A 20,585-nucleotide genomic window follows, 5' to 3' on the forward strand; every position below is an offset into this window, starting at 1 on the left:
ACAAGAACTGATTAGGGATAGTCAACATACGAGGGGTGATTGATAAGTTCGTGGCCTAAGGTAGACGGCGTCTCGTTACATGCACATTCAGGTCAACTCTTTGAGTGATTCTGCAGAAAGTTTGAAGTTAATAATGCATCGGGGTGATTGATAAGTTCACGGCCTAAGATAGAAGGAGATGGGTTATTAACTTCAAACTTTCTGCATAATCACTCAAAGAGTTGACCTGCATGTGCATGTAATGAGAGCTGTATAACTCATCTCCTTCTACCTTAGGCTACAAACTTATCAATCATCCATCTGTGGACACTTTCTGGAGGTTGAAGATCGGTATGCTCCACGACCGCTGGACTAAGTGTGTAAATGTAGGAGGGGACTATATTGAAAAATAAATGTGCTAGATTTTCTAAAATTGACTCCTTCTACCTTAGGCCAAGAACATATCAATCACCCCTCGTAGCTTTGTGCGTAGCAAGTCATGTCTAACCAACCTTATAGAATTTTTCAAGGAGGTTATCAGGAAAGTTGTAGGCAAGGCAGTGGATGTTGTCTGCATGGATTTTAGCAAGGCCTTTAACAAGATTGCACATGGGAGGTCGGCCAAGATGAGGTAGTAAATTGTATTAGTAAATTGACTTTGCAGAAGGAGCCGGAGAGTGGAAGTAAGGAAGTAGATGGTTGCCTCCCTGACCGGAGAATTGTGACAAGTGGTGTACTGCAGGGATCAGTGCTGGGTCCATTATTCTTTGTCATCTATATCAACAATCTGGATGATCATGTAGTAACCTGGATTTGCAAATTTGTGGATGACACCAAGGAGGGCTACCAAAGATTGCAGTGGGATCTGGTCCAGCTGGGAAAAGGGCAGGTGGAATTTAATGTAGACAAATAAGAGGTGTTACATTCTGGGAGGTCAAACCTCACACGGTGAGTGGTATGGCACTGAGGAGTGCAATACTGCAGAGGGATCTGGGAATACAAATCCACAATTCCTTGAAAATGGTGTCACAGGTAGACAGGGCCATAAAGAGAGCTCTTGGCACATTGGCCTTCATAAATCAAAGTATTAAGTACAGGGGATGGAATGTTATGTTGAAGTTGTATTAGACATCGGTGAGGCATAATTTGAAGTACTGTGTGAAGTTCTGGTCAGCTACTTATAGAAAACATATCAATAAGATTGAAAAAGTGTAGAGAAAATTTACAAGGATGTTGGCAGAACATGAGGGCCTGAGTTACAAGGAAAAGTTGAAAAGGTTAGGACTTATTCCCCAGGGCTTTGGAGAATGAGGAGAGATTTGATGGGAGTACACAAAATTTTGAGGGTTAAATGCATGCAGGGTTCTTCCACTGCATTTGGTTGAGACTAGAACTAGAGGTCATGGGTTAAGGGTGAAGGGGACAACTTTACTCAGAGGGTGGTGAGAGTGTGGAACAATCTGTCAGTGGAAGTGGTGAATCTGGTCTTGATTTCAACATTGAAGAGAGATTTGGATAGGCACATGAATGGGAGGGGTATGGAGGTCTACGGTCCTTTTTAGTGGCAGATAAAACTCCCCTTTGTGAGAAAGGAACCCATTGGAGACATTTATTTTTGACCAAGAAACAGTAATATAGTAATTTAAGTTGTGTTCTGTATAGACAAATGCTTTAAGTTTATAAGAACATAAGAAATAGGAGCAGGAGTAGGCCATCTGCCTATTCTGCCATTCGATAAGATCATGGCTGATCTGGCCATGGATTTCTCTCCACCTACCTTTTCCTCATAACTCTTCATTTCCCTACCTTGCAAAAATCTATCCAACCTTGTCTTAAATACATATATTTATATTTAAGTGTGAGTTATATAAGTTTGAGATATTCATTTACAACCACACATAATTCTTGAATATTAATTTATCTTATACTGTTAGCACTGATTTCTGAGTTATTTGCTATTTGAACCAATGTGTTTTGTACAATTAGTCTTAGGAATAAGTTAACAACTTCTTAATGCTATTTTATCATTTAGTTTGATTGTGGACATCAGGAAGAGGAATATCGAAAGAGTCTGTAGAGAGTTGTATTCTCAGCCTCCCCACCATCGAGGTCATCTTCAAAAGTCAGTGCCTCAAGGTGTCATTCATCATTAAGGACCTTCGCCATCTAGGACATGTCCTCTTCTCATTACTACCATCAGAAAGGAGATAAAAGGGCCAGAAGACGCACACTCACTACTCTAGGAACAGCTTCTTCCCCTCTGACACTAGTAAGCAACATCATTTTAAGATGTTTAAAAACATCTATTGATCTTCAAAATAGACAGACCTCAGGCAGCAGACAGAACATGAGTAGAGTTCTCTTTTAAGGAAAAGAAAGTGGGAAAGGCACATAGGGCTGCAGGTACAATTGAAACACGAGTGTACAGTTTCTGGAAATTAAAACTGAAGACCTCAGGACAAGATTGCGGTACCAGAGGGACATCAAGGACTGCTGTGTAGTTTGCTTCATAGAAACATGACTAACTCTGCCATTTCAGATGCAGCGCTACAGACCATTGGATTCACCATTCACCATAGAGACAGGTCAGTTGAGTCTTTTGAAAGGTAGAGGAGGGGGAGTATGCTTCATGATTAACTCATCGTCATGCAGAGATATGTTGGTTCTATCTCAAATCTGCTCACTCGACCTGGAACATTGAGCAAACAAGTGTCATACATTTTATCTACTGAGGGAGCTTTCCGCCATCATCCTGGTAGTAGTATACATTCCACCTCAAGACAACATCAGGCAGGCACTGGAGGAACTGAAGCAACGTAATCAGCAGTCACGGACCAACACACCCTGATGCTTTCCCTATCATTGCGGGGGATTTCAAGCAGGTTCAGCTTGAAGAGGTCTCTGAACAACTACCACCAACATATCACCTGTGGAACCAGAGGAGCCAACACACTTGACCACTTTTATACCACCTTCAAGAATGCTTACTGTCCTATCCTACACCCACACTCTGGAAAGTCCAATCAACTGGGTGGACTTCTACTCCTGCTGCAGGCAGAGATTAAAGACTGCAGCACTAGTGGTGAGGACCAAGAAGGTATGGTAAAAGGAGGTGGAGGAGTGCTCACAGGACTGCTTTCAGTTGGAGTACTGGACAATATTCAGCGATTCATCTTGAAATCAGAATAAATATGCCACAGTTGTCACTGACTTCATCAAGACCTGCTTGGATGAGTGTATGCCTTCGAGAACATACCAGATATATCCAAACCTAGAAAGTCATGGGGGATCCAGGAGATTTGTAGTCTGCTGAGGGCTAGGTCTGTGGCATTCAAAACTGGTGATTCAGAACTACACAAGAAATCCAGGTATGAACTACAGAAGGCTATTTTAAAAGCAAGAAAACGATTCTGATTGAAGTTGGAGAAAAAATTGGATGCACGAGCTCTGGCAGGGTTTGCAGGCTATTACTTCCTACAAGGTGAAACCTAACATCACAAATGGTTGTGATGCTTTTTTCCGGGGTAAGCGATACACCTTTTACGCATGCTTTGAAAGGGAGAATCCCTGCAGCATTTGGTGACCCTGTAATCTCTGTCTCTGAGGCAAACATTAGTACATCTTTCATGAGGGAGAACCCTCGCAAAGCATCAGGTCCTAATGGCGTACCTGGTAGGACACTGAAAAACTAAGCCAACGAACTGCCGGGAGTGTTTAGGGACATCGTCAATCTCTTACTGCTGCCATCTGCTTCAAAAGGGTAGCAATCATACCAGTGCCCAAGAAGAGCAGGGTGAGCAGCCTCAATGACTATTGCCCAGTTGCACTCACATCGACTGTGTTGAAGTACTGGCCAGAACCAACTCCTGGCTAAGCAAGGATCTGGACGAGCTGCAATTTGCCTATCACCACAACAGGTCTATAGCGGATGCCATCTCACTGGTTCTCCACTCTTCCTTGGATCACCAGGACAATAGCAATACCTACGCCAGGCTGCTGTTATTGATTACAGCTTAGTGTACAACACCATCATACTCCCAGTTCTAATTAACAAGCTCCAAATCCTGGGCTTCTGTACCTCCCTCTGCAAATGGATCCTTGACCTCCTCATCGGGAGATCACAGTCAGTGCGGATTAAAAATAACATCTCCACCTCATTGACAATCAACACTGGTACACCTCAAAACGAATGCTTAGCCCACTGCTCTGCTCTCTACTCGCGTAACTATGTGGGTAGGCACAGCTCAAAAACCATCTATAAATTTGCAGATGACATAACTATTGTTGGCAAAATTTCAGATACTGACGAGGAGGCATACAGGAGTGAGACAGCTGATTGAGTGGTGTTGCACCTTCCATTCATTATCAGTAAGACCAAGGAATTGACTGGATTTCAGGAAGGGGAAATCGAGGGAACCAGTTCTGATTGAGGGATCAGCAGTGGAAAGGGTGAGCAGTTTCAAGTTCCTGGGTGTCAACATCTCTGAGGATCTATCCTGGGCCCAACACCTGGATGCAATTACAAAGAAGGCATGACAGCAGCTATATTTTATTAGAAGTTTGAGATTTGGCATGTCACCCTTGCAAATTTCTACAGGTATACTGTGGACAGCATTCTAAATGGTTGCATCACTGTCTGGTATGGAGGGACATCTGCAAAAGATTGGAAAAGCTGCAGAAACTTGCGAGCTCAGCCAGTCCCATCATGAGCACTAACCACCCCACCCCCCCAGCACCAAGGAGATCTTCAGAAGGCAATTCCTCAAAAAGGCAAAATCCATCATTAAGGATCCCGATTACTTGCCCTCTTCTCATTGCTACCATCAAGGAGGTGGTACAGGAGCGTTAAGACAAACATTCAACATTGCAAGAATAGCTTCTTCCCCCTACCATAAGATTTCTGAACGCACAATGAATCCATGCATACTATCTCACTATTTTTGCTCTTTTTACACTACTTAATAATTGAAAAAACATATTTATTATGGTTTGTTTTCTTTAATGTTTTGCTGCTACAAAACATATTTCATGATATATGCAAGTTTTATGACTTATTTATCCTATTCTGATTCTAGCTGCACATTCAGCAAAATACAGACCAAATAAACAGATCTCATAGAATGTTAAATGCCTTCAAGGGCGTGCTTACACGTTAAAGTATTTAGAGGTTATAATTTTGAATTCACTATTGCCAATTGTTACTTCAAAGTCATAGATACTTTCAACTTTCATGTTTTGTTTCTTCATACATTGTCTTGGAAAACTTTAAATAGGTTAGGTGGATAGTTTCCAACTCCACTTAGTCTTGATAAGATAAAATCTGTTCCTATTTCTGCATCACCCAAACCTCAAATGGTATCATCACGGATTGCTTCTTCTGTTTTGTTAACATAAACCTAAATAATACCAACAAAATACCCTAATTTGCATCAGTTTGTACCGTAAAATGGAGAAGACCTAAAAATACAACTGATGCTTAGTCTCTGAGCCAGTCAATTCACTGAACGATATATTTGAAAACACCTCAAAAATTCTGAAGAGAACGTGATCTACAGAGAGCGATTGACTATTGCTGTGATTTTTCACGTCGTTAGATAAAGTTTCACACAACCCTGGTGGGTCCCCGCGAGAGACAACCTCAGGGAAGGGGCTTGGTCAATTTCAGGAAAAACTGAAGAGAACCTGCAGAAATTCTTCCACTCTGCGTACTGTTGCTTTCCCTTCTCTTCCCTTCCCTTCCCTTCCCTCCCGTTGGATGCGGCTTTCCTCTCCGCTCGGTCGCTGACTATCCAGTCCCTGCGGATGATAGGTCAGAGCCCCCCCAGGGCTGCGGGCGCCTCCAGTTGAACCGTAAGCCCTCGCGTTACTCCTCCGCCGTAAGCAGCACGCTTTATCCCTCCGCCGTCTCTCCGAGCTCCCTTCCTTTGCAGCCAGCCCTGCGTGATCCGCGGCGCGGTGCGGCAGGCCGCCGGTTACAGGGTGTCTGTAAGCCCTCACCCATGGACTGACTCTCCATGCCCAGCTCTGGCTTAAGTGTGGGACGCGGGCTGGTGGAGTGGATTATTTTGTTGGATGGAGTGAGGTGACGCTGGTGCTGTCCCCGCCCCCGCCTCTCCCAGCCCAGCCCAGCCCAGCCCATCCCAGCCCAGCTCTGCTCGGCCCGGCCCTCCACTCTCCTCCAGCCTGTGTCAGCGCCCAGTCAATCAGTGCCTCAGCTTTTGCTCCACAGTGCGGGTTCTTCCACCACTGGCTCTCGCTCCCGCAGCTTCACATTACTCGCTTCTCCTCTGGGCAAAGGTACGTATGTTTACTGGCAGAGAGGATGAATAAGCTGGATCTTATGTAAATACGTAAATAATATTGGGTGCGTTGCAAAGGAAAATATAATTTGTGGATTAATTTTTTTTTTTAAATGAATCTGGAGGTGAAATGGAAAGAAGCCCGTGGGAATATGCTGTTTTGACAGTGCTCCTGACACTGTTACTAGAGCCGGTGGAATTCAACGTGCACAGTTTGGGTTTGAGGATGAGTTTTGCTGGGTGTTGGAATTTGAGAGAGAGAGGGGAGAACGTGAGGGATGAATGATCTAGGATTTGAATGTGAACCGTTATAAGGTTTTAAGACTTGTAGGAAGCAATGTTTTATATTTTACCCACATTGAAATACATTCTAACGGTACAGATGCAAATGGGCGTGGCCGTGCGGATCTCGGCTGCAAGCGGAACAGGAGCTGTTGAATGCATGAAAAAACTGAGCGCTCTGATTTTTTTTATCCATTGACTGCATCTGTCAACAAATACAGTTTCGATGGAGAACCTGAGCAATTCTGTATTTCTGTTGTCGTAATCTTTCCCCCATTTTCACAGGCTGGTAGTTTTTTGGGGAGAAAAACTGTTTCATATTATATCTGTTGAGTTTTAAAAAATAAGTTGGCCTTGACTCTTAATTATCTGTTCAACCTTTTAACAGCAATATTAAAGGCAAGCAGTCATGCAGAAGGGTAGATACTTGCGCATTTTGTCATAGTGAATTGTTAATGAGGAGGTGGGGAGTGGTGGTTAACGCGATGCTTTATTATGGATCGCATTGCTGCAGCCGAATGCGGTGTTGGTCGTATCCAACCTGCGCTGCATTCTATTATTAATCTTCATTGTACAAGTAGATTGACTGGGGTGGGGCTAGACACAGCGTGAGCCACTAAAATAGGTGGATTTTTAATAGAAGAGAAGTTTAACATGTCCGTTTACAGAATACGGAATAATTATCCTGTTGATTGTAAAGTATCTTATCCTCCATTTCCAATGGCGTACACACAGGGGCGATAAAGACATCCTGGTTCTTCCATACCAACCCTTTCGTTAGTAATTTGGAAAGCTGCGCGGCCCAGTTAACCAAACATATTTCAGGATAACACAACTTGCAGACTGGATTTTGACCTTGCAAATTTACCGAAAAGGTTCTTGGCGATTGTTGGCCTCAGGAAATCGGCGGATTGTGATCCTTCTAGATCCAGAAATCCACAAATTATCGCGGATTAGACATCGGGTGGTATCTGCAATGAAGAAACATGCAGCTCGCCCTCCTCTCCCCGCCCCCCCCCATCAACTGCGTGTTGCAGAGTAGTGATCACATTAATATTGGAGTTGCTAGTTTTCAAAACTGAGATACTTGTTTTGATGTTGACGAAATTAAACTCGCACTATTTGTAAATTTGAAAAGGAGCTTCGGTGTCCCTGTTCATTAGCTGCTTCAGTCGCAGGACTCGTTAAATATGACAACATCAAGTTCATTGACAATATTTCTACCACTCACCTTACTCCGTAAAAACACTGTTACTGAAAATTCACTGGTTATCTTGAGTATTATTCTGCATCTAAGCACCAGCGGTTATTAGTAATTTTCCGGGCCAAATGTTTTACAGATTGAGCACCCCTTATCCGAAATGCTTGGTGCTGGAAGGGTTTTGGAGTTTGGAATATTTACATCAATATAATGAGATAGCTTAGGGATGGGACCGAAGTCTCAACATGAAATCCATTTATATAGCATATACATACACACAAAGGTCATTTTATATAATTTAATAACTTTGTGCATGAAACAATAATCTGTATATTATTGAACCATCAGAGGGGTAAGCTATTGCGACCTGGGCAGCCCAGGTGGACAGTCAGTGGTTGTTTGGCATCATTACCATTCCCATTTCTGAATTTATGTGTCTTTGTCTTACACTTGTTCATCACAGATATGTACTGATGCAGATGTTCAGCGTGTTAGTTTCATCAATGGCGATCTGGGCAAACTCATCAATAAATTTCTCTGCTGCTTTGTGATCAGCAGACACTTTATCATCATAAATCTTTAAAATTTTAATGCCGTGCCTTTTCTTAAATTTCTACACCCAGCTTGCTGAATATTAACAATTACGTTCCGTTTTCAGTTCATTGTAGTAAATCTTTGCTTGTTCCCTGATCAGCATACAATTAAGTGGCATATGTTCACTCTGATGCTGACGAATCCACTCTTTTAATACACGATCCAGATCTTCATTTTTCACTTTTTTGCAGTGTTTTTCTATTTGTCATTAACTTCTGTTCATTACATATGTGAGGTCACTTCTCAGAACTGTCTGTGAACTGTCTCAGAACAGAGACCTGCGCATCACCTGGGAACATTCCTAGCATGTTGTGGAATTTTCATTTGTGATATTGTGTCAGAGCTCAAAAAAAATTTGGAATTTTGGTTGAGGCGTGCTCAACCTGTATTAAAATGTCCGAGATCAACAGGAATATAATACGCATTTATTCAGGGAACTCCTCGTGTATCCCGTATAGCCCTTTGATGTTATTAGATATAATGTGTTTGCTTTACCAGTCATTATGCTAACGTGATACTAAATATGTTATTACCTCTTAGTTAGGATTCTGCCCAGCCTTTGCACCTTCCCATTGTTCCTTCTATTGATCTTGTAATTATATTGATCTGTATGTTAGTGCATTTTTTAACTATCAGATTTACTATGCAGTTATCCTGTAGACTCCTGGATATAATTTTTCTCAATCTGCTTACTCAAGCAACATATATGATCACTGCTACTTATTGCTTTGTTCATATTGGAGTGATTCAATAACTGCACTTGCAAACTTATGAAATACTGTATCTGACCACTGTTTTGAGATTTCTAGCAGGAAATATCATTGGAGCTTAAGAGGGTATTTGGGATAAATTAAGGTGTGCCATCTGATTAGATTGAAGCTGTTCCTTCTGATTTAAAACATCAAATACACTTTTTGTGCATTTAGAACAACACACACAGATGCTGGAGGAACTCAGCAGATCAGGCAGCATTTAAGGATGGAGAGGAATGAATATTCAATGTTTTGGGAAGATTCCCCCTTCCTATCCAGTCCTGATGAAGGGTCTCACTCAGCCTGAAGTGTCAGTTGTTTATTAAAAATCAATTTCAAGTAAACTCATAGTTTCAATGTCAGAATCTGCTAACTTCAGTTTTGTTTAGTAATAAAATTAGTGATGACATTATTGTAATATATTTTAAAACTTGGATAGCCTAAGGAAAGTGAAGAATGATTGATCTCGGTTTGAAGTATTAGGGCTGAATTATTGTGGGAAGGTAAAAGGATGAGAATGTATTGGTGGTAAGTGATAGAAATTTATGTTGATTTAGAGAGGAAAAGTTAGAGAGTAACTTTTCCTAATTTGTAACTTGGAAGTTTGAGAGGAAGGTTGACAAAAGTAAACATATTATATTGAAAGACACAGTGAAGGATGCCTAACTTTTATTTTAGAAAGGAATTGTATTCTCAATGAACATATATTGAGAATGAAATCCATGGGAAATGACTCTTCTGTGATCAACTAAAGAGATTAAATGTGAAATCAGGTTGAAGTTTACCATTCAACCATACATGATTACCCATGAACACAACCAAAGGAAACAGGGTTACTCCAGAGCCAAGGTGCAGAACGCAGTGCCAACAGTCATACATGGCACAAGGCACACATAGTACATATAAGATAGCAGTAAAATACAATCGCACACAAAAAAGTAGTCCATTTCCCTGAGTCCATGAATGTTGCAACTGTCTGCAGCTGAACACAATATATCTTGTCTTCTGCCAGGTGAGCACTGGAGAGCGGCAGGGACACCACGCCACGCCGCTTTCAGTGGAGTGCACCGACTCTGACTCCTTGAGATGACTAAGGCCATGGAGCCCCCCCCCCCACCGTTCATCAATAAAATAGTGAATTGGACTTGTACCTTTCCACATTGCCAATGTCAAACATTGTCTTGTGATCTCTCGCTACTAGATGAAGGATAGCTCTGATCTAATAGCTATCTAATGTTGGCAACAAGAGTTTTAGAACTAGGAAGGTTATGTATAGTTAATGGAAAAAAGGTAACGGATTGTAAGACTGAATTGTCAATAAATATTGAAAGTATGATAGTTCCAACAAGTATGGAAAATTAAAATAGAGTGTGAGTCAATGTGAACTTATTGGAATTGGAGACAAGGGAAATGAAGAAACTGACAAATTGGGGAACATAAAATTAACTCACTTTGGTTGAAAGAATAATGAAAGCAAAATGCTTTTAAATGATAGAAGATCAGTAAATGTGCAGTTGATGTTGATGTGCAGTCTGGCCTTGAATATACTTTTGCAAAAAACATCAAGGTAGCATGTAACAATACCTTAAAAATAAATTGTATGTTGGTCATTTCTGTTACAAGTATGTGGAGATCTTAGCAATACACATAAAGTGCTGGACGAACTCGGCAGGCCAGGCAGCATCTTTGGGGGGAAAAAAGCATAGTTGATGATTTGGGTTGAAACCCATCGGCAGGAAATCTTGCTGCAATTCTTTGGGCTCAAGAAAAAACGTATGAGTACTCTTGTAATTCTGGTCTCCATTCCCAAGAAGGGTGGATATATTTGGTTTGGAAAGCAAGATGATAAATGTCCTAAAATTTTGCAGTTACTGTGAGGATACAAGAAGATTTGATACAGATTCCAATAACTTTAAAAACATGAAAAATGATCTGATGAGAATAAGAAAGACGTTGAGTGGACTTGGCGTCATTGATAAGGTTCAGCCCTTTAGGATGAGGGTGAGAAAGTTGTGAGTTGTTGGAATTCTGTCATCTTCAGAGCTGTGTATTATGTATATCAAAGCTGTTTATTGATAATATCTTGAACAATGGAAATTATTGGATATGGGATCTGATGAGATGGAAGATTTAAGTTGACAAAACTACAACAGTTTATTTAAAAAGTGGCATAGATTGACTGCTTGTGTTAATGTTCATTAGTCATGTGAGTCATGTTTTAAGTTGACAAGGAAGTAGGGGTTGGGTCAAGCTTTTCATATCTCAGTGAACATTCTGAACAGCTGAAGCATTTCCACACTGAGCAATTTTCCATCATGGTGTCATGTATTATTCCCCTGTAAGAGCATGGTTTGAGCTGAAAATTAGAATGTATTTCAAGGACCCAAAATATTAAATTGACTTAACCCAGTTGAACTGCAGAAATTTGACATTTGTGTATTTTTGCCACCTTACAATACATTATGATTTATTACTTGATAAATTTCTTACTTACAGAATCTATTACAATGTTATAACGTTGGAAAATGGAACACCATGTTACCATCCCGTATACTGGAGTTTCCTGCAACATAATTGGAAGTGAATGTCTCTACTTTTCCATTGTTGATTTGATAGTGATGCATACTGATTGTATCATTATGGCATTTTCTTTTCCATTCCTTCGACTTAATGAAAGAGATGCCCATTTAGAAGTTGATTAAAATTTTTTTGGAGATCATTTCATGAACTTAACATTCAATGGGATTTGGATAAAGATTCTCCAAACCCAGTAGTGTGCATTGTAGGATGGATTTGAAATCAATTCTAAAGGAAGCCAGGTTATATTCCACTGTTTTATAATGAAGCCTGTCATTTATGGCCTCCAATAAGTCTGAAGTTCATTTATAATGAGCAGGTTTAGTGTTTGGCTCTATTAATTCTATTTCACACAGAGAGGTTTGCATCAGTAATAAAACTTCAGTCATAGAGTTTGTATAAATTTGACAATACATCATTTCTCCTCATTTTTATAAATGATTTTATAGGCACCTATTCATTTCATTGGTTTGATGTCTCTCCAATTCCTGATAAACAAAAATATTTTGCAGCTGCCTTGTTCTTACTTCAACTTGTAGTACCACTCAAGAGAAAACATGACTTCCAAGTAGTATTAACTTGTCTTCATAGAATTGCATCAACCAACACTACCTAACTGGTTTGACTTGTTAGTATTAGCTATGGACTTGTGTCTCCTCAGCATTAAAATTATCGGGGTTCCTGACTGTCTTTCCTTATCTTTCCAGTTACGTCAAAGCTTCTTCATTGACCAGAACTTGCCCAGCTTCATCATTTTGCACATGATAATGCACAGGGGATGTGCTAGTGCTATGCTCATTTAAAAAACAAAGGTGCTGTAGAACAAGGTGAACTGTACTTATTTGCTGAGTGATCAGGTATTTTGTTAAGTAGCTAAAAACATTACATGACATTCATATACATATGTTATTTAATAGAAGAACTTGTCACACATCTGATATTTTATTGTTCAAGTGGTGGGTGATTCCCAGCTACAGCCTGAAAATGAAATGTACTGTAAGCTCCATTGTTGAGGTAAAGATCATCAATCAGAAGGGTTAACTCTTTCTAGCTCCACAGATATTACTTGAATTGCATAACTTTTACTACTAATTTCCTAATGAGTTAAATTCAGCCATCTTTAACTCTCTACTTGGTTAATAAAGTTTCAACTCCCAGAATAATAATTGCAGAGCAGTAATTGATTCATTTCAACGAGTAGAGTAAATTATTGCTGTCACCTTTAAACAAAATGGCAAGCAGACTAGACCAGTTGTGTAATACATTGTATATTCCATCTGTATTTTGAAAAACAACATTTTGGTGCATGAAGATGCCTCTTCATTACAATTGCGCATCATTTTATAGGCCATCTATTGCAATCTGAAATTGGCTTGCACTTCCATGCTGTGAATTTCTCCTGTCAATAGAGTTGTACAACTCAAAAACAGGTTCTTTGGTTCTTCCAAGGGCATACCAAACTTTTTGTCTATTTACACCAATTCTGTTTGCCTGTACTGTGTGTGTATCTTTTTATGCCTTGCCTATTTAAATATCCTTCTAAATGTCTCTTAAACATAGTGATTGTATCTGATTCAACCACATTTCCTGGCAGAGTTCCAAATATCAACAACTGTTTGTTAAAAAAAAATTCCTTCTCTCAAGTCCTCTTTAAAACTTCTCGCTTTCGCCTTTATGGGAAAAAGATTTTCATTATCTATCCTATCAATGCCTCTTATAATTTTATATACCTCTGTCAATTCACCCTTCAGCTTCTCTCGCTTCAGGAATAGTAAACTCAGCCTATCCAAGCTTTCCCCATAGCTAAAGTCCTCCAGTCCAGCTACGTCGTAGTTAAGTATCCTCCCCATCTTCTCCTATAGCAGCTGGTAGATCATCTAAAATAATTTTTATTTAGTTACCTTAAAAACACAAAATCAGATTTGCATTAGAAGAATATCCACTTAAGTGGAGCAGATATCAAATGTTGAAAATAATAGGACCTTTTCTAACCCATCTGCTTTTGATGCACATTTTTAAAAACCACACATCTATTAGAAACAGAGTTATAATCTGAATTACTTTGATATTTAAAAAATATATTATTCGCTCGAACAAGAATTTATTTTACTAATTTGTCATGAATATTTCATATTATTCAATTACTTTAGTTTTGTGAAGTGGAATTGTGATGTAACTCCACTGAAGTGGTTTAAAAATGTGTGTCTTTTATTTTCTTTTGTCTTTCGCATAGGTATATCATGTTAATCTCATGCTAAACTGCTGATAGCATTTTCTCCTTCACTATGTTGATAGGCTTGGGTAGTGGATATTAGTATCTCAGAACTTCACAGTTTCTCCCCTTCATTCTTCCTGGAGAATTGTTGTTGAACATCATAGACGTTGTCCTCTTTTGGCTTGATGTCCATCTGACATGTATCAAGATATCACCTGCTACATTTTTTGGAGTGAGCTTATTCTTAACTCTTTGCTTGAGATTGTTCATTTTGAATGTGAATATCCTTCAAGTTCATCTTGCATCTTTTGAAATATCTCTGACAAATGTATACTTCTTATCTAATATGAGATGTATATTTTATTTTGGTCAGTCATTTTAAACTTGCATATAATATAATATATGCTGTATATTGATAATGGCTTATTATGCTCTGAGGAAATTATGACAATCTCTATAGTTCAATGCCTCTAAATAAACCTTTTCCTTGCTAGTGAAAAGTAACATCTGTTAATCAAAAACTAGATAGAGTTTCTTAACATGAAGGTAAAGGCATCTGTTACACTTGTGAGACCATGGATCTGCACCTGGAAAGTCTTTACTCTCCAGGGTGCAGGCCGGGCAAGGTTGTATGGAAGACCGGCAGTTACCCATGCTGTAAGTCTCCCCTCTCCATGACACCGATATTGTCCAAGGGAAGGGCAAGGGCCGATACAGCTTGGCACCGGTGTTGTCGCAGAGCACTGTGTGGTTAAGTGCCTTGCTGAAGGACACAACACACTGCCTCGGCTGGGGCTCGAACTCACGACCTTCAGGTCGCTTGTCGAATGCCTTAACCACTTGGCCACGTGCCCACATGAAGGTATGTTGTCAATAATCCCAGTTTTCCTTGTTAATAAGTATGTGAAAAAAGCAAGGTTTTGGTAAACGATATGTGTGCCAAGAAGTCAATAGATCTTTAAGTCTTTCTTTTAACTCATTAGGCAAATGTAATGAAGTTGCTTTTCACATGAAGAGTACATTGTTATTGGCTGTTACAGAATGAGTGTTAAAGTTATACAAGCAATTAAGTGTAGTTACCATAAATCATTGTAAGGTAATATGATTAAACAGAGCAGGTTCAGATGAAACAATGACAGTACTGGAAGAAGAGCAGGACATTTTATTTTATTGTCGCCAAACAATTGATACTACAGTGTACAGTCATCACAGTGATATTTGATTCTGTGCTTCGCGCTCCCTGGATTACAAGTCGGTAGTAAATACTAAAAATTTAAATTATAAATCATAAATAGAAAATAGAAAAGGGAAAGTAAGGTACTGCAAAAAAAAACGAGAGGCAGGTCCGGATACTTGGAGGGTATGGCCCAGATCTGGGTCAGGATCCGTTTAGCAGTCTTATCACAGTTGGAAAGAAGCTGTTCCCAAATCTGGTTGTACGAGTCTTCAAGCTCCCGAGCCTTCTCCCCAAGGGAAGAGGGAGGAAAAGTGTGTTGGCTGGATGGATCGTGTCCTTGATTATCCTGGCGGCACTTGACCAATGTGTGTCTCTAACAAATGTCACCAGAATAGATTAATGGACATCTACTATGTATGCCTAGGTAACTGTTGCATGCAAGTTGCCTGCATGTTTTCGGTGTTACAATTGTCATTCAAAGAGTAGGTAATTGGCTGTTAGCTGCTTTGGTCAATCATGATGAGCCAAAAGGTATAAGACAAGTGCTACTTATATTTTTATTGTCAAATATACCCTGATTCATTAGACTTATTCTGAAACACTGATTTTTCATGGAATGATTATGGCATAGAATGTGGCCAGTCAGTCTATCAGGTCTGCACTAGCTTTCTAACAGAGAAACTTCTTTTTACATGGCCTTGTGAAATTTTCTACAGAATGAACTTATCTAGGCCATAACAGAACTTCCTTTTCTCACAACTGCAGGCAGTGCATTTCCAGATCCATCTAAACATTGCATAAGAAGTTTTACATGTGATTCTGTCTTTTTAACCTATAACCTGTGGTCCTTGAGCTTCCACCTCACCCCCCGCCCCCCAAGGAAAAAGCCTTTCACTATCCACTTTGTTCAGGCGCTTCATCAGTTTGTGTTAAATCTCCCTTCAGCCTTCTGAAGAAAACAATTCTAGTTTTTGCAATCTGTCTTTGTAACTGTAGTCACTGTATCCCAGAAATCTTTCCATGGACCCTTTAATGCCTCATCCCTACACTTTTAAACACAATACTCCATTTGAGGCTTGACTGGTATTTTATATTTAAATATTCAACATAACCTAAGCCAGAATTGTATTTTTTTCAACTACTTTTTGTTTGGGCACGTGTGACCCCAGATTCCTCTACTCCTGCTCCCCTTTTAGAACAGTATCTGTTATTCTATATTGCCTCTTCTCATTCGTCCTTCCAAAATGCATCATCTTACTTTTCTCTGCATTAAACTTTATTTTGTCATGTATCTACCTACCCATTTCACCAGACTTTTTATATCCGGACACAACTTAACAGTTCCATCTTCACCTTTTACAGTACAAGTTTTGTTGGTCTACAGATTTAGAAATAATTTAACCAAAACCGTAGCCTGCTAGGTTGAGCATTTTTTCACTTTGTTTATTTGGAAGATTAATAGCAGCAGAATAACTAATAAAAGTAATCCAATTTGACCTTGCTACATATGCAGGTTAATAATTCGAAACACATTGTCTCAGGTTTTGCCATCAGTCACTGTGCTACTGCAGTGATATGTATGAGTCATGCAGTGTCTTGATTTATACTCAGGAGGCTGAACTTGCTGATAGGCAAGCCTTGATATGAAATGCTGAGGCCCTGCATGCCTTAATGCCCTTGCATGACTAAAGTCCAATATTCAAAACAGCTGAGAAAACTTAAGACAGATGCCAAAGCTAAACCCTTAGATGTTCTGTTTATCGAATCTACCAAATATTCGATCTTCAATGTAAATGAATGTATCTGCCGTTCAGAAGCATTAATATTAAAAATCAAGAAGAAAAAATATTGTTTAAAACATGAAACATTAAGACAGTAATTAAATATGCTGGAAATTTTATAGATAAGACAATTAAGCAAAAACTAACTTATTCTTCATATCTTGCAGCTATTACATTTTTCGTTCAAATAACTGGTTTGTATATTCTGCACAGGTCTAACCCAGTGTAGAATTTGTAGCAGGCTCCCTGGCAAAAATATTGGATTCCAGAAAGTGTGTATACGAACACCAGCTTTCAATAATGGAGTCCAGGAGCAAAACACGCTGACAAGTCCTAGTCAGCAAAGATAGGAATTCAGGGGTTTTTTTTAATGCATGCCAACATGATCCTGAATTTGCACAGAATTGCTGCCATTTTCCAGTAAGTTACCGGCCAATATTCAAGTGGTTACTTTTCAACTGACCTCTTAATTTTAGGCATTTTTGTGAGAGAAGTAGTAGCCTTCTATGATGATTTTCAGAAATTCAGATTACTTACCCCACCCCAAGGTAGTTTGATAACTGTTAGCCTTTCATCTCTTCCTTTGGAATGCTGTATGTCATTGGCAGCCAATAGGTCAGCTGCTGTTTTGGATATCTACAACACTTGAGGTGTTAAATTTTGACAGTGGAAAACATTTGATCTCAATCCCTCAATCTTGTGTATTTCAACATTAAAGTTGGCCATCATTAAATCAAATGAAAAATATTCAGATTTCAGACATGTAAATACTCCGATTGCATTTTTCCATAAGGACCGTACCCTTTCACTCAACACAGACAAATGAACAAGCTCTTGCTTTGGAACCTGGGTGCCTCTTGAATTTTAAAGATTGAATTTTGTTCAGATCTTTTCAGCCAGCATGCAGTTAGAGTACTCTGACACAATAATATTAGAAATTTGGAATACTTGATTCTGGCCTAGTTTTGTTTAGGAGACTGAATATATTACATGTACTGTTTATTTTTCTTCTTTCCCCTTATTTTTTTACAAGATGCAATTAAAATTTAACAAACTGATAATTCAATTATACCATAATCTAGATAAATTATAAATTGTTATAGAGATTGCAGTAATACTTTCAGTAATTTAAGGGAAAGGTTTGGTTTTATAAAGGGTACTGATGGAGTTTTATGATTCTTATTTGCTGTTGCATAGTTAAATAATATTGATAGCTGGAGGTTGTGTTGGGGCAGGCCATCTTTGGATACTGAATGGGTTCCATTTTTACAGACATTCACAAATCAAAAGATACAGATGTGTGGCTACCACAATATTTTTTAGCAAATGGCATCAAAACACAAACTGATAAGAAAGACCCCCAAATATTAAAGGTAGAGAATGATGAAGTAGTTGTGTATTTCATAGGAATGAGCAGTTGTTTATTCATCAGAATTTTGAATTTAATAATATTATCAGAAATCTTTCATATGTAGGGATGTCCATAGATCAAGTGTTCGTTACCCAAAGACAGCCTGTAATTCTGTACAGTGTCTGCCCATGTTATCCCTTAAGATTAACTTTTTGTAGGATGGGTGGTGTGCATATGCAAAATTATTTTTGGCACGTGGCATGCAGTGCCGCCCTTTGATTCTTTAAACCCAACCTATAATAAAAACTTGCATAATGGTTATCTTTACTGCTAACTGAAACAGCAAATAATTTCTTACAACCTGCGTGCAGTAGTATGTTTGCACAGAAAACATCTCTAACTGGCTTAGTCCCAGCTAGACGATTGCAAGAACGAGTGATGTTAGATGGTTAGTTTTGAAATCTTCATAGGTCTTGTGTACATGAGTATTTGAATAGTAAACGGTTACAATACCATTGCTGTTTAAAAATTGTTATTTTTCAATTCACTGTTTAAAAGATGAATGTTAATCATTTTGAATAAATTTTATAATATACTCCCTTTATTTCAATTTGTCTCTGTTTATTTTTATTATTAAAAGAAAAGAATTGAAAGAAAATGGAGGGCTATGTAGTAGGGACTGGTTAGATTGATCTTGGAGTAGATGAAAGGGTTGGTACAACAATGTCAGCTGAAGAGCCTGTACTGTGCTAAACTGTTTTATGTTCTAATAGTTAAATAATGAATACATGTAAATAAGTTACAGGATCCATCCTTCTTCCTGAAATAAAAGTCCATAATTATTGTTAATAATTAATCATTGATCACTTCAGCTCAGAATTGCTGTGAATGTTTTAGAAGATTATCGCTAATTTGGCTACCCTGTCTCAAAAAGATTCGACATGCCTGGAGGTATAACTGTTATATAAATCATTGAGAATTATGAATTGTAAGCAACAAGGTGATTCAGTTTCTGAATTGTTAAATCATAGGTGCCACAGTATGTAGGTCCATTCCTTGGCCTGGAAGCTAATCAGATGACTCTTTGAGGGTTAAAAAAGAAAAGACTCCCTCGCCCTCCCCTTGTCAGAATACAGTGATTTGAATGATGATGTGTGGTTACAAGAGGATATAGAATGGAGATGCAGAGTTGGGCAGAAAAGTGGCAGATGGAATTCAATCCAGATAAGTGTGAGGTGATGCATTTTGGAAGGACAAACCAGAAGACTGAGTACAGGGTAAATGATTGGTTACTTAAGAGTGTGGATGAAGAGAGGAACCTTGGGGTTCAAATCCATACATCCCTCAAGGTCGCTGCACAGGTTGATAGGATGGTTAAGAAGGCCTATGGGATGCTAGGCTTCACTAATAGGGGGATTGAGTTCAAGAGTAGACAGGTCATGTAGCAACTCTACAAATCTGGTGAGACCGCACTTAGAGTATTGTGTTCAGTTCCTGGTCACCTCATTATTAGGAAGGATGTGGAAGCTATGGAGAGGGTGCAGAGGAAATGTACCAAGATGTTGCCTGGATTGGAAAACAAGTCTTATGAGGCAAGGTTAGCAGAGCTGGGACTTTTCTCTTTGGAGTGTAGAAGGATGAGAAGGGACTTGATAGAGATCTACAAGGTTATGAAAGGCATAGATAGGGTGGATAGCCAGTACCTGTTTCCCAGAGCACGAATAGCAAACACCAATGGGCATATGTACAAAGTTAAGGGAGGGAAGTTTAGGGGAGACATCAGGGGTAAGTTTTTTTTACACAGAGGGTTGTGGGTGCCTGGAATGACTTGCCAGGGATGGTGGTGGAGGCTAAAACATTAGGGGTATTTAAGAGCCTCTTGGACAGACACATAGATGAAAGAAAAATAGAGGGTTATGGGGTGATGTGGGTTTAGTACTTTTTTTAAAGGAATATATGGGTGGGCACGACATCGAGGGCCGAAGGGCCTGTACTGTGCTGTAGTATTCTAGTGTCTAGTGGTGTAAAGCTGATAATTTTGAGTGCCAAAAAACTACTTTAAAACCAACAATGTAATACGATTTGTTTTTTCTAGCATCTAATAGACAACAGTGTTGGAAATACTGAGAGTAATGTTTTATGTAATCCAGATTTTCAGATTGCATTTGTTCTTGTACAATGAACCGTCAAGTAAGTACTAGTACAAAAGTCTGTGGCTGATATTTCTGGGCACAATGACATTGAAACCAATATTGGTTCAGAACTTGCTGCAGCAACAAGTCTTTTATGACTGACACTAAGCTGCTTGGTAAATATGAACGCTCCTTTTCTGGAGTTGTCATTGCTGACTGTCTGCCCAAATCAGACCGGATACTGA

General features: G+C 39.2%; 1 protein-coding gene across 1 annotated transcript in view; it reads left to right on the forward strand.

Annotated features, from left to right (window-relative positions):
- The first annotated feature begins 5,779 nt into the window (after window positions 1–5,779).
- The window catches only part of sptbn1 (spectrin, beta, non-erythrocytic 1), a 308,382-nt gene continuing 293,576 nt past the window's right edge, over window positions 5,780–20,585 (forward strand). The window contains exon 1 of the mRNA XM_063055879.1: window positions 5,780–6,276. The gene's annotated coding sequence lies outside the window, so the exon portion shown is untranslated. The remainder of the gene's footprint in view (window positions 6,277–20,585) is intronic.

This window comes from Mobula hypostoma, chromosome 8, assembly GCF_963921235.1.
Source record: "Mobula hypostoma chromosome 8, sMobHyp1.1, whole genome shotgun sequence".
Taxonomy (NCBI): Eukaryota; Metazoa; Chordata; class Chondrichthyes; order Myliobatiformes; family Myliobatidae; genus Mobula; species Mobula hypostoma.